The 15,027-nt window shown below is 36.4% G+C and overlaps 1 pseudogene; it reads right to left on the bottom strand.

The window, feature by feature from the left end:
* Positions 1–13,296: 13,296 nt before the first annotated feature.
* LOC124236745 (interferon gamma receptor 2-like) lies at positions 13,297–14,369 on the bottom strand (annotated as a pseudogene).
* Between the last annotated feature and the right edge of the window lie 658 nt (positions 14,370–15,027).

Below are 15,027 nucleotides of genomic sequence, written 5' to 3'. Positions count from 1 at the left end.
AAATATTTAATTCACGGAAGTTGGTGCTTACAAATCCATTGCAGTTTGTCAGGAGAGTTTTAGTCTGGGTCTCCCTGGAAGGACTCACAGAATCCTTTAAAACCGACCAACAGAGCTGCTTCTGCCTGAGATACGACCAAGAAGGTGTCAGAAAGCTACCACAGAAACTTCCAGGTTTAAAGACCCTGTAGACTGTAGCAGGTGTCAAGTGTGGATAATAAATGGCAATCGACCTTTTCAACATACAAAGTATTTCTATTTCAAGTAAGTGGTGTTTTCATTACAACCCCTATCTTTCTCCTTGATAATTTCCCTTCCTTACGTTGCTCTAGAGTTAGGTAAAACATGCTCCATGTTGTTGTTACCGCACTTAAGTAGTAGCACACTCAATAAAAATCGATTTTCATATTTCTATTGAAAAATAATAATCTCCATCCTTGAAGAATTATCTGCTTGCTAAAAGGGGTTAGTTGTTCAAAAATCAAATTAATCCTCCATGCCTAGAACAGTGCTGGGCTCTCTAGCAAATATTCTCTCTTTAACAATACCTATACCTGAAAACATATAAGAAAAAAATTAACAGGTACAGGTTACTGAACATTCATTATGAAATTATGGTCACTAATTATTACAATAATCCCATAAAATAAATACTGTTACCAATTTACAGATGAGGGCACAGAAGCTTAGAAACTTTAAACAACTTAGCTAAGATTACACAGTAACCAAACTGAGGATCCTTACCACAATCCAGTTTTCATTCTATTGCATAATGATCACCACTATCCATTCTATCTAAAGACTTTGTGTCATATTGATAAACTCAAATTCTTTAATATGTATTGAATATAATTTGTATTTCTTGTGGAATCTAGAACTTTTCTCTAAACTGAAACTACCTGCTGTAGTTTCCTACTTTCCTTGCTGCAAGGGAGGAGAAGTGAAAAGGGAAGTAGGAAGAGGGAAGAGTGAAAAGCACAGAACTTTGTTTATTTTTAATCTAAGCAATTTACTTTTAAGGTACATTACTAATTTCACAGCTTTAAAGCCTTGGTTATTTTCTCCTAAACTATGCAGAGAATAGAAGTAAGTTGGTCGTTGTTTTTGGCTGCATGTAACAGATATTCAATAGCATTAATTAAACTACAAAAAGGGGTTTAATTTCCTAATGTAATAGTAAGTACAAGGGAAACTAGTTCAGAGATGGTGTATCCATCCTTCTCTGCCATTTTTAGCATATGATTGTTTCCCCTCACGGCTGTAATCTGGCTGCTCCCCTTCTGGTCATCCCATCTGTCCTCCAGGCAGGTAGCCAGGAAAAGGGCAAATGGTGAAGAACAGAGTCTACGGAGGAGGTAAAGAGAGCAGGCAGCTGAACCTGTCCGCCTTTAAACAGCTTGTCCCAAAGTCCTCTCCAGCAACTTCTGCTCATATTTCCACTACCAGGACTAAATGGCTAATTGTTACATGAGAAAAATATGATCAGTGAGGAAACACTTAAAGAACTTATAAGCGAGTGTTATGTATTTTGGAATGGGAAGAGATTTTTGGTAGATTAATAACAGAAATGATTATCCCAAAATTTCTAGGGCATTGGAAAACCAAATATTTTAATTGAGTATATTTCTGCTCAGTAAATATAGAGATTCTTGTAATAAATACCGAGATTCTTATAATAAGAGAAAAGGGAGAATGGATTTTTGGAAGGCTAATAGCACTGTCTCTAAAACTCTGATAATATTACCATGGTCCCAAAACATAGCATTAATTCAGTATTATTAATTAATACTCCAGTTGATAGGGCCAAGAAAAGTCAACCACTATTGAAAACTCCAAACACTATGTCCAAATTCCCATCCTGATAAATGTTTTCTTTTTTTTAAGTGTGTATAGTTGGTATTCTACTATGATAAATTTTCATCCATGCTTTTTCTTTGCAAATAAAGAGGAACATTTTTTAACATAAAAGAAATAACTATTTCCAAAGAAAAACAGCTCCATTTCAGTATAATTTTGAGGCTCCATCTCAGTACAAGTTTCCATATTCACTGTAACTGGAGGAAGGGACCACGTGGATGAGTGCGCTGGCGATTATACCTTTTACACCAAAATCAGAACTTTCACTGCTGCGCACATTTTATTGTCCAAAGCAAGTCACATAGTTTTGCTAAACATCAAAGAGAATACAAAAGTAAATGTGGAACCACCATCATGACTACACATATTCCTGCTTTTTTGAAGTGACTATGCTAGGAGCCCTGTGAGTGTATATAACCGACCTTTATTACTTAATAAGTTGGAAAGTGAAGAGTACTACAAAAAGGGCACAAAGAGGGGCTTATGGAGCAATTAGTAATTCCCTCATTAATCATCATGTAATAAAAACTTGAATAAAATAAACACTGAATTCAGCAATGCAGTCTAAGTACTTTTGTGCAAATAGAAATAAAATTCTTGGCACAAGGATGGAATAAGAGGCTGCATGAAGAATATTTTGTTAGCTTACTAATATTATTGAAAACATTTATTTTTTAAGAATTGTGTATTTGACATTGGATTTGGGGTATAATCAAACACAGAAAGAAGCAAAGACCCTAGTTTCATGGAAATTGCAGTCAAATGGGAATAAAGAGTGGCAATATAATGCCGGAGGAAATGAAGCTGAAGATCGGCCAGACTTTTATAGTGAAAATAAAAGAAAAATCTGGATCACATCTGAACAGGGACAGCAATTTCTTCCTGAGAAGAATCTAAAAGTTTATATCATGACTCTTTGTATCATTTATATTTTAGTATGTATGTATACTAAGAGATGCACTGTTATCTACATAGTTCTCATTTCTTAGGGCTTCAAAGAAAAGTTTCAATTTGTTGTTACATAAAGGTTGGAAATAAAGGACCCTGCTAGGTGTTATTTAAAATGTCCTAGTGGATTATTCATGGTTATTGTGACCAAACTGGGAAGAATTATGGAAGAAAAACACTCACCAAGTGTTGATTTTAAATTTTATATATGGAGATATGTGCATATTATGTGTACATACATCTACATGATTGTGAGGAAATTAGGTCTGATGAGGAAACATTTAAACGATTTATAAAAGGGTCTTAATTAGTTCGGGAATGGAGATAATTTTGCATAAATCCATAGCAGAAATTATAATCCTGAAGTCTTAAGGAACTATCAATCCTTCTTTTTTTTTTTTTTTTTAAAGATTTTATTTTTTTCCTTTTTCTCCCCAAAGCCCCCTGGTACATAGTTATATATTCTTCGTTGTAGGTCCTTCTAGTTGTGGCATGTGGGACGCTGCCTCAGCGTGGTTTGATGAGCAGTGCCATGTCCGTGCCCAGGATTCGAACCAACGAAACACTGGGCCGCCTGCAGCGGAGCGCGCGAACTTAACCCCTCAGCCACAGGGCCAGCCCCATCAATCCTTCTTTTATATTTAAGAAGGCAAGTATAAAATAGCCTTAACATGCAATAATAGAGATTTAAGTATATCCTAAGAAAAAAATACGGACAGAGCATGGCTAAAGAATATGCCATTGAAGAACACATTATAATTAGCAATGATATGGCTGTGCAAATAAACGTATCTCATAAACTAGATATTGGCATGATATGATGTGTCCAGAGTGTTTCTGCCTCCATAAAAATACATGAACTTAAGGAAGGAAGGCTAGTGGAAAACATTTGGATTAAGATTGAAGTAAGAAAAGAAGGAAATGGGAGAGAACACAAAAAAGTTGCTGTTTCAATATAACAAACATTAACAAGAAACATGAAGTCATCTGATAATTTTACTACCACCCAATAAACTGTTTCAGAGATGGGATAGAACTAGTGATGACTTGTAGAGAGTCTAAAGTTTAATTATGGAAGAAGCATATGAGTCAAATATCCATTGATTTGTACAAACTCTAATGCATAGCAGAATCAAACGTGAAGAAAGAACTAAGTGGGGATAGGAGAAGTGATAGAATGTTTAGAAATTTAGAATATCATTCTATTAACAAAAGAAAAGAATTCTAACCTTGTTCAACCATATGCCCAAGATTTAAGATTTAAAAAGTTCCTTAATGGCAAGTGAGCATTACTCATCTGTAATTTGTCAAGTAACTTTAAGTAAAAGTTATGAGGCAAATTTCATTCCATTGGAAGAGACAACTTTCAGGCTGCTATAATTTTCCAGATTTATACAGGTTTCTAAAAAGTAATGGGCTAGATGTGTTTTTAAAAAAGTTGAATGAGAGGGGCCAGCCCAGTGGCATAGTGGTTAAGTTCCTGTGTTCCGCTTTGAAAGCCTGGGGTTTGTGGGTTCTGACCCTGGGTATGGACCTACACACTGCTCATCAAGCCATGCTATGGTGGCATCCTACATACAAAATAGAAGAAGATTGCCACAGATGTTAGCTCAGGGACAATCTTCCTCAAGCAAAAGGAGGAAGATCAGCAATAGATCTTAGCTAGGGCCAAACTTCTTCATCGAAAAAAAAAAAAAAAGAATGAGAACTAGTAGAAAAATATGTAGAGAGATATAATTTGCTGTGGGAATTGGACTGGATGACCTGAAGTTTATTTTTATAACTGGAATTTGTTAAGAAATAACATTATATCATACATTATTTAAGAAATTAAAATATATTTATGAAGGATAGAAAGATGTAATAATTGCTGGAAATTTTTTTTCAAATCTGTTATGAGCTACACTTGATTTTTAAATAATGAAATAACTTCTTAAAAGTCAAAGGCAATGTTTTCAAATTTTCCACGGCTCTTCCAAAAAACACATCTTGAGTCTGCTAATTTCTTTTTTACTGTTACTACCAGGTCCCCACAATCTTTCATATAGCAATTGCAGGCAACATAATCCAATCAAACTCCGTATTTTAGCCAGAGTACATGACTCCACACTGTAGTCAAATTCATGTCACTACCTTGATTAAAAACTGTCAATAGCCTCCCATTGTATTTGCTGTACAAGTATATTTTTACAAACATTTGTACAAAATCCTAAGTGTGTGTCCCTGCTTAGCTTCTGTCATTTCTCTTTTGCTCACTATAGTCAAGTCACACTGGCCTACTTCCTGTTTCCTATGTGAAATACACTCTTTCCTGTTGCATAGACACTGTCCTCTACCTTTGAAAATCACTCTCCATCCCCTATCATCTGACAAAGCTTTATCCTACAAACAGCCCAAAGATGTACCTTATGAAACCCAATATAAATTATTTGCTTCTTGTATTTTCTCTCAGAGATCTGTTTTTCTTTTGGAAACGTTTTAAAGTTATATGTTTACATATATTATTATTTGATAATCAAATAATCCATATGATAGGGACTTTGGTGTAATAAGTGCTAGCACAGTACTTTTATTCAATAAATCTTTCCAATTATGACAGAACAGGAATTTCAGCTTTGATGTAGTGAATAGCTATTATAGAAATAAATAATTATGCAAACTATGAAAAAAAACTTACAAAGAGCTGTTTAAAGACAGCGGAGGGTGAACAAAAGCATTCAGAAGCTGGGGTGAATTTACCCTCTAACAAAGGCATCCATCCTATTGCGCATCCCCTCAGGGCACATCCCAGCCCACAGGTGGTGAAGCAGAAACCTCAGCCACACTGCTGAAGAGATCAGAGAAATTTGAGACTGCTCAATGTGGAGGAGACACTATTTAGAATTTGAATCCCACTAAGTTAGAGGGAATTTGGACAGAAGTTGGGCTTTGTCTTGCAACAACCAAAAGGGCCACGCCTGGAGAGTCAAAGACTTACACTTGAATTAATGAAACAAATGAAATAGACCCATCAAAACAAAGTCAGAAAGTTCAAGGTTACCCACTGGTAATTTACTTGTTTCCTAGAATAAAACTCAACACTCATATGAAGAAGATACTAGAAATCACCCCTATAATGTATCTTCTACAATGTCCAGATTTGTATTTACAGGAAGTTCTAGAATAGGTTAAACTAAGCCACAATGATAGAAATTAGAACAGTGGTTTCCTGCGTGAGGGGGATTATTAACTACAACAGAGTATAAGAGAACTGGTGGTGATAATGATAATGTTCTTTATATTAATTTGGGTGTTAGTTACATGGATTTATTCATGTGTCAAAATTCATCCAGCGTTATGGTTAAAATCTATGAATTCAATTTACGTAAATTATACCTAAAATGAAGAAATTAATGAATTAAAGTATAATTTTTCCTGGTTTATAAATAATATGTAGAAATAATTTTGCATATTCATTGCTCATAAATTAGAAAAATAGATAAAATCATAATAATTCATGCAATAGTAGCCAACTGTTGGTATATACACATACAACCGTGTGTATATGTAACATACACATAGTTCTCCAATTAATCCAAATACCCATTTAGCAATTTTTTCCTTTATTATTATTGTCTTCTTATTTAAAGCCATATCACCATCTTTGCCCTTTGACCTGAGTGTAAGTGGCATGAAGGTGTGGCATACATTAGGGATCAATAATTCAATGATCTCACTCCCACTTCATTCTGCATTACTGAAACAAGTAAGCACCAATTTCACAATAAACTGCTTCTACTTTCTGCTTCATTTTTCACTCTTCAGGCCCCTCATACTCAGCAATAATAGAAATTAAACCTATTCCAGCCTGACACATATGTGGAATATCCAGAGTGCCTAAAATATGTCATTTTCATACGGGAAGCCTCTAGAGTTAAATCGTCCACTTTAAAAAGAGAGAAAAAAAATACACAATTCATTCATCATAAAAGGAACAGCAGGATGATTCTTCAGATCCAAGGAAAGAGCCTTCAAAATAAGCCAAGCACTTTTGATTTACATGCTTTGCTTTGATTGCGGAACTTTAAGGCTTGCCTTCTGTAAACAGAAATACTGGATTTGATGTCTAAAGAGAAATTCAGGGAGTATGTCGCATAATTGACATTTCTGATCAAATGTCTAATCTACAGATAGACTATTTTTGATAATTTTAGTTTTAAACCAAAAAGTTATGAAGAATAACAAACTGTTTCATCATCCTGTCTCTGTCCCACAAATGAAATAACATTACAGTACTTTTGGTAAAAGTACATCGGTGCGCATGTATTTATAAATCTTTTCTTTTGATACCAATCTATTGGGTGATAAAACTCCAGGGTAAGCATGAATGATTTTAATTTCTTGACATTTTTCTTCTCTAGAATCAAAGTGCGTTTAAAAGCTCTCGGGTTTCACAATTTTGTCTTCTTAGTTTTACAGATTAAAGAACTTTTATAGATTAAAGATGGTTTATATCAAGGCATTCATTTTATGAGAAACCACAAACAGTATCTCAGAGTGGTGAAGTAAACTGCCAGCGCAAAGCTAGTTAAACAGAGTAAAATAGAGCTCAAATAGCGCATTCCAATAACATACATCTTAGACACCAAACATTGTAGCATTTTCTTGTGTAATTCTCCATGCTTCGGGTTTTGCCTTTCATATGATATGCTCTGAGCAAATCCAAGCCTCAGCATAAATCTAGAACTAATTCACTTATGTGCATTAACATTCTGACCTGGAACACATCTCAGATGAAAGAGAGGAACGATTGGATATGGTTTATGCTGCATGAAATTTAAATAGAGATGCATCTAGAAATATTTCCTTAGAGTTAGTAAAGCTATTATTGTGTTATTTGTTCAAAGATGCTTTTCTTGTAAGAAAACATTTTTATTGTGATCTCTGTCTGTAGACCTAAGTATTGCCAGAGCCACAGAGCTTTCAAATTGTAGACTTAAGTATTTTTAGATACACTTAGAAAGGGCTTTCTAAAATGTTATTCAAATCCCCTTCACCTCACTCCCATAATACTATTCTCTGAGTTTTTATTTTTTGGTTATGATCAAGTGATTCTTATATATGAAGAATATATTTAGATTGAGCATACATATATGAAACAAATTTGTATCTGAAGCAAAATTTAACTCATCCTTTTCTGTATCTTTACCAGGAAAGTGGAGACGTTTGAGCACAATATTTGTGTCCTTTTAAGATTTAAATTTCTTGAGATGCTCTGCATGCCTTTATCCTTTGAGAGTTAGGAATCAGTTCTTAGTCTATAAGCCAGCGGACCCTCATAATTCAGTCATAATCACTGTTATTTTCCCTAGACAATCTAGCATGACAAATATTTCTTGCGATTAGATATGACAGTATTTTATACAATACTCATCAACTGGAGACTCAGTTTACTCTGTGTTCTATTTTTTCAGCTATGTATATCACTGCATTTTCTTTATTGTTATTTTTTTAATTAATTTTTTTTTGGTGGAGAAGACTGGCCCTGAGCTAATATCTGTTGCCAGTCTTCCTCTTTTTGCTTGAGGAAGATTGTTGCTGAGTTAACATCTGCACCAATCTTCCTCTATTTTATGTGGGACACCACCACAGCATGGCTTGACCAGCAATTCTAGGTCTGCGCCCAGGATCTGAACCTGTGAACCAATGGCCGCTGAAGGGGAGTGCCCAAACTTAACCACTATACCACAAGGCTGGCCCCTCTTTATTTTTATCTTTTATGAGGCTGTGTCCTATTAAATACGATAGATCATTTGTTCTTTTTCTGCTGTAATTAGATGTTTGTTTAATTGTTTTTCCTTCTCTACATTCACTTTCCTTGGCTAAGCTCAACTTACTTATTCCAAAAATAAAGGATCTCTCTTTAAGCATGAGGCAGCAGGATCTGAAAAATCTTAGATTTTCCTTCAGAGAAAATATAGAGAAAAAGATTGAAAAAGCTGTGTGATGTTTTTTAATGTGGAATTTTTTGGAGTTGATTACTGTTTTTTTCTCTATATAGTTCTCTAAGGTGGTAGATTATGCAGAAATGTAGTTACTTCTATATTATATGTATATTGTCATTCATATTTGTGACTTATTTTAAATTTCTTTTATTTTATTATTTTATTATTTTATTTTTATTTAAAAAAATTTGTGCTAGTAGCCATAAACTGCTTAAGGAAGCATAATGGTTAACTTTATGTATCAATTTTTTCTGGGCCAATGGTGCCCAGATATTTGGTCAAACGTTCTTCTGGATGTTTCTGTGAAGGTATTTTTCGGATGAGATTAACACTTAAGCTGATGCACTTTGAGTAAAGCAGCCCTCTGTATGTGGGTGGTCCTAATCTTATCAATTGAAATACTTGAGAGAACAAAACTGACATTTCCCGGGTAAGAAGGAATTCTGCCAGTAAACTCTCTTTGGACTCTGCAAGTTTTCCCTGGGTCTCAAGTCTGCTGAGTACTCCGTACATTTTGGGTTTACCAGGCCTTCATTAAACACACGATGCAATTCCTTCTCTCTATCTCTCTAAATATGTATATATATATACAATATTTGAATAATAATGTTGCATGAGGCCTTATGGCAATATGGGGATTGATATCAAGAAATATGAAAAAAAGCTAAAATACAAAAAAATTAAAAATTAGTAGTATATATTATATACATACAAATATACATACACTTATATATCACTCATATTTATATATTATATTATATTGTATAACACATATATGTATAATCTATTGGTCTGTTTCTCAGGAGAACCTTAACACAGAATGTATTGTAAATTTCACAATTAGTCCTTGAAAAAAATGGATTTACTTTAACACTTTCCTTAAAGCCAGCTTTTCCAATCTTCATATTTTTAACGAGATGAATAACATCTCACACATTTATAAGTATTAAATTATTTTTATTTGAGTTGCGAATGTCACCTGAAACTTTATTTAAACTAAAAGTTTAAATATGAAACTGAAAATTGAGGTGTCTGTGTACAATCCTCCTCAGTTCTTAAACGGCTTTGCTCTCTTCCTTTGATTCATTTTTCTCAACCTCTGATGATAAAGGAGCTTTGCATCTCACCCAGGGACTCAAGAAAAAGTGTTATTAGCAGGAGTTTTCTACGAGAAAATTGCATTGAGCCATATGGGCTTTCCAGATTTCCCTGTATTACAAATGGGGATCTTAGAAGGGTCCAGGGAAATAAACTACTCACACCCCTACTGGAGAATATTTGAGACATCTAAGGAGGAGGATCAAGACAATGTGAAAGTCAGTCTTTTTCCTTTCAGAGATGTCTGTAGATTTTGCTCTGAAGATATGTGAGGAAAACATGGAAAAGTTGTAACATTTTTCTGTTTTGAAAAAACCTTATTAGACATGATAAGACTTTTGAAGGATTTAATGTTGCAGTAGGATGAAAAATAACCCAATTTTGATAAGATAAAAGGCACAATATCGACTACAATTAACAGTTTCAAGTGAGCCATGTATAGAGCTAATAGCCTGTTTAGCCTCCAGCATTTTCACAAGTAATTGCTTGCTTTGCCCAAGCCATCACGTCCTGCATTGCCATTGCTATTAGAATCATTAATTGCCTATTTGGCTGTTTCAGTTTGTTCAGATGTCATAGCAATAATTAGATATTCTGCCCATTTTCCTCTACAACTGTCCCTTTTTATTTCTTTAACTCTAATTTAAGAATTTAGGACTATCCCATTTTACCAGTCATATTCCTCTCTTCAGATAATCATAATTGACGGGATGAGCACAGATTGATTTATTTCTTTTCATATTTCTTGCTACTGTAGGGGAGGAAGACATTTCCTCTACCCTCTCTGGATTCTTCTGGCTGGAGAATGAGTTAAATTCACATGAGACAGAATAACAGGAGAAAATTAAACAAAGCTTTATAACATGTATACATGAGAGAGGCTCAGGCAACCTGAGCAACTTGCCAAAATGGCTGAAGCCATCACCTTAAATATCCTCCTCAGCTAAAGACAAAGGAGGATGTTGGCTGTGGGGGGGAGACTGTTACAGGAGGTTACCAGACAAGTACAGTAAACAAGATGCAGATTTAAGTCCTTGCCTTTGGCATTGATTAAGAGTTTCTAGAGATAAGGTCATCCCTCCTTCCTGGTACAGAGAGGGAGACACCTTTACGATGGAGATTTCCCTTACAATGTAAATGTCTCTTAACAAAGGATAAGTAAATTCTACTTTTCAGAGTTTGTTTCCTGTCTGCAGTTTTTAAAAGTAACCAGCTCAAAATAATCCTCATGCCAAAGAGGCATATCTGGAGGTGGCCAATTCCGGTCCCCCACACTACTAATCCCCAAATTCCCATCAGGTCTCATTCAATATTATTATTCAAAGATTGTTTTTTAGTCTGGGTTCCTAGGGTAAGCACATAGAATTGAAGGAATTCAGTATCAGACGAGTCTTTAAGAGTCTACTATTAATATTATTGGTCTGATATTCAGCACTGGCTACATAATTTGTGGAGTTCAGTACTAAATGAAAACGTAGGGCTTCTTGTGCAAAAAATTAAGAATGTCAAGCCAGTGACTGCAGAGTATTAAGCTAATCATAGGGCCCTTCCAAGCACAGGACCCTCTGTAACTGGCCAGTTCACACACAAAGCCAGCCTGAATTCCTCCCACATCATCCTTACCAACAGGTTATGGGACCTCTGTTTACACACTTCCAGAGACAGAAAACTCATTCCTTCTCACATCTCTTCCTTAATCCAAGAGTTGTTTCTATTAGAGAGTTCTTCCTTATCCTTTTGAAATAAGGGGGGAATGATGGCACAAGACTAATTACTGATACGTTATTATTATTATTTATTACTCACTTTCTCACAATTTTTCTTACATCCAGTGTTTATAAGGAAAACATGGGAAAGGAATTAAAGTGATTTGGTCATCCCTCCAGTTTGTTACCTTTACTCTTTTTATGTTCATTCCCAAGTCGTTCTGTCTTCTCTCCTAAAACTAGAGTGAACAACATCCCTAAGAATACTTCCAATATTGGTTTTTAAAAGGAAGTGAATAGGGTAAGAGGCGAAGGATAAAAGGTGACATGATGCTGTCGGGGAAGTGGGAGAATTCCTCCCCCACTTTTCCTTAAGGTTCTTATGTCTGACCAAATAATTAAAAAGGCAGGTTAGCAGGAAAAAAATCGAACAAAGTTTAATAGTATGTATACATGGGAGAAACTCAGGAGAAACTGAATAACTCAGTCAACTGGCTGAGGCTGCCTGTTTAAGTATCTTCAGCTACAGACAAGGAGGATATTTGGGGTAGTGGTTTGGGGCTTCAAATGGGAGGAAGGCAATCCACAGGGAAATGGAAAAGCAAATGTTCGGTAAATAGAGCTTTGATCAGAGTGGGCTTAGCAATGATCCCCCCATCTATTGTAACCCGAAGTTATCTATGGTGATGGCCTGTCCTGGACACAGGCCTGTATTTTAAATTTCTTTTAGGCAGTTAGTGGGGAAAGGTCGAATGTTCTTCCTGAGTCTGAGCCCTTATTGTCTTCAGCTCTAAATAATCCACATACAACAGTGGTGCATCTTGGGGCAGCCTGCCCTGAACCCCATCAATGCCATTCAACCTAATCGTCATTAGGTACAAATTATCTAGACAATACATAGTGTCAAAAATCCAGGCATTGATAGAAATTCCAAATGTAAGGACTTCATTGTCAGTGTAAAGCAGTAAGAGTGGACCTCTTATTCACTCTTGTATGAGCAATGAAAGAAACTGAAGGTCTTCTCTTTCATGTATCTCTGATTAAACAACTAAATGCATTATTTCATTTATCCAGTTTTACTGAAAACATCAATCTTATTGATATTTTTGTATTCATCTCTTTGGCCACTGCATAGATAAATTGCATCATTTTAGACACTTAAAAAAAGGCATATTTCCTGCTTTTATTAATTCTTTTCTTTTTTTAAAGTCAATTACATAGTCTTTTATTTCTAGCTTGAAAAAAAACAAATTACAAGGAAAATATTTACAGGATTAATCACGTTTTAAGCTGGGAGACTGGATGTGGGAGGCTGCTCAGTGTCCCTTGTTGGGACAGGCTGGGACAGATTAGGTGACCTGCCCGAGGGTCCACAGCTCACTCGTCAGAGTCAAGGAGAGGACTCAGTCTCCGGACTACCTGGCCCAACCGACAATGAACAAAATATCACAGGTGTGCGAAAGCCATTTTGCTAACAAATAATTACATGCTTGTTTAGTGTTTAAGAGAAATCTTCATTATTCTGAGATATCTCTGTAGAATCATCCTAGCGACGTGTATGATTTAGAAAATTCTGAAAGAAAAACAAATAAGCTTGTCTCCCCGATGAGACCTACTGCTTCTCCCCAGGCGCCACCGGCCTTTCTGGGACAGCGACGTGGAGCAGTGGGCTCCTTAAAGTCCTGACAGGGACATCCGCAGCTTCATGAGCTCAGTCCTCTTCCTGCAGGCTGGTGGAGCAGGCCAATGCTTTGCTTCAAAGTGCTTTGGAGAACATCTTCTTACTCCTTCTCTGGAAACACAACGACAGACACAGAGTCCCAGGCATCTTCCGTTGGGGAGCTGTCCTTGTCCAAGGCGTCTAAGACAGGCTGAGCCGGGTCCTTTAAATACTCTTCTATTTGTACTGGGATGCTTGGCGGAGACTGAAACCAGTATTTAACCAGGCCTCTGTATTTCAGGACCAGGAAGAGACAGGCCCCTGCCATCGCCAACAGCAACAGAAAGGTTCCCATGGCGATGAGAATCACTTGCTGAAGCTTGGTAGAGGCATCTGCCATCGTTTCGTAGCAAGATATGTTGCTTAAATGCCCGGGTCTAGAGATGTTTAGCGTTGTCCAAAGTAGTTGTACCTTGACTTGTAAACAGTATACTCTTAAGGGTTTTAAATCATTGAACACAATGGAGTTGGTCATGAAAGGCCCTGCGACATTTTGGATTCCTGCCTTTTCCTTTTCCCAGTAATGGACGTAATACTGAAGAGTGACCGTGGAGTCATAGATGTCAAAGGGAGGGGACAACCTGATGATAAGGGAGCCTTCTCCTGGGGTCACCCAAATGTTTTCTGGAGGCCCGACGGTAACATTCCGAAAGTGCTGGAACCAAGGTACCGTCACCCAGGTGGAAACGGGTTCTTCTAGCTCAGCTCGGACACGTAAAGAGATGTTGAAATGCATTGGAAACCCTTTGAGATGTTGGTGTTGGTAAAGTTGCACTCCGCCGTGATCTTCACATAGTTCACCCCTTCGGGGTTGTTACTGACATCAAACCACTTACTAGTGGTACTGCCGGGGGCGCTGCAGCGCCGCAGCCGCCGAGCAGCAGCAGCAACAACAGCAGCGGCGGTGGCGCTGGCCGCAGGGCCCAGGGCTCTGGGCGCCGCAGGCTCGCTGGCGGCTCTGGCGCGGCCTGCCCAGGCGCGCGGTCCTCCGAGCCGCTCACGCTGCCGCCTCGGCGGCCATCTGCTTTTATTAATTCTGTTATGTACACTTAGCATGATCTCTTGCTCTTTATCTATTGTAAGAAGTGTTGTTTATCTCCATAGGACTTTCTTTCCATGATAATTCTGAATCTCTCCTTCTCTCTCCAATTAGACATAATCTCTTCCTCATTTGAATCCTTGTTAAAATTTGGTTGGTTTGATTCTTCCTCATTGCGTTTCTTACCCACCTTCTCTACTGGAAGCAACCTGAAGGTCACCCTCATAGCACATAATATAGCCTTCGGCCAAAGATTTATTTCATTTATTGATCAAAATATGATTAACCATAATTTTGCTTTATGATTTTGAATAATACTTATTGAGTTTCATTACAATACATGCAAAAAAAAAATCCACATACCCAAAATCATAAGGAAAACAGTGCTGCTAGTTTTAGACTCATTCAATTTTATACATATAAAAATTTTGGCTTTGAAGACAAATAAATATCTTTAACATGAAATTAATTCATAAATCATATCAGAATAATTTTTATACACTTTCACTTTGAAAAATTTTCATGCTAGATGTTGCTACAACTTTATTTTTGTCTTATCTACCAAAAATAGAAATATATTTTACTGTATAATATTGTATTATTAATTAAAATAATTCTTCAATGTCATGATTCTGTATAATTTAAACTTACTAATTAAATATGATGAAGTTTTCA

Source organism: Equus quagga, chromosome 3 (genome assembly GCF_021613505.1).
Source record: "Equus quagga isolate Etosha38 chromosome 3, UCLA_HA_Equagga_1.0, whole genome shotgun sequence".
Classification (NCBI taxonomy): domain Eukaryota; kingdom Metazoa; phylum Chordata; class Mammalia; order Perissodactyla; family Equidae; genus Equus; species Equus quagga.
The sequence above is the reverse complement of the archived record's forward strand: the minus strand, read 5'-3'. Positions and strand labels throughout refer to the sequence as shown.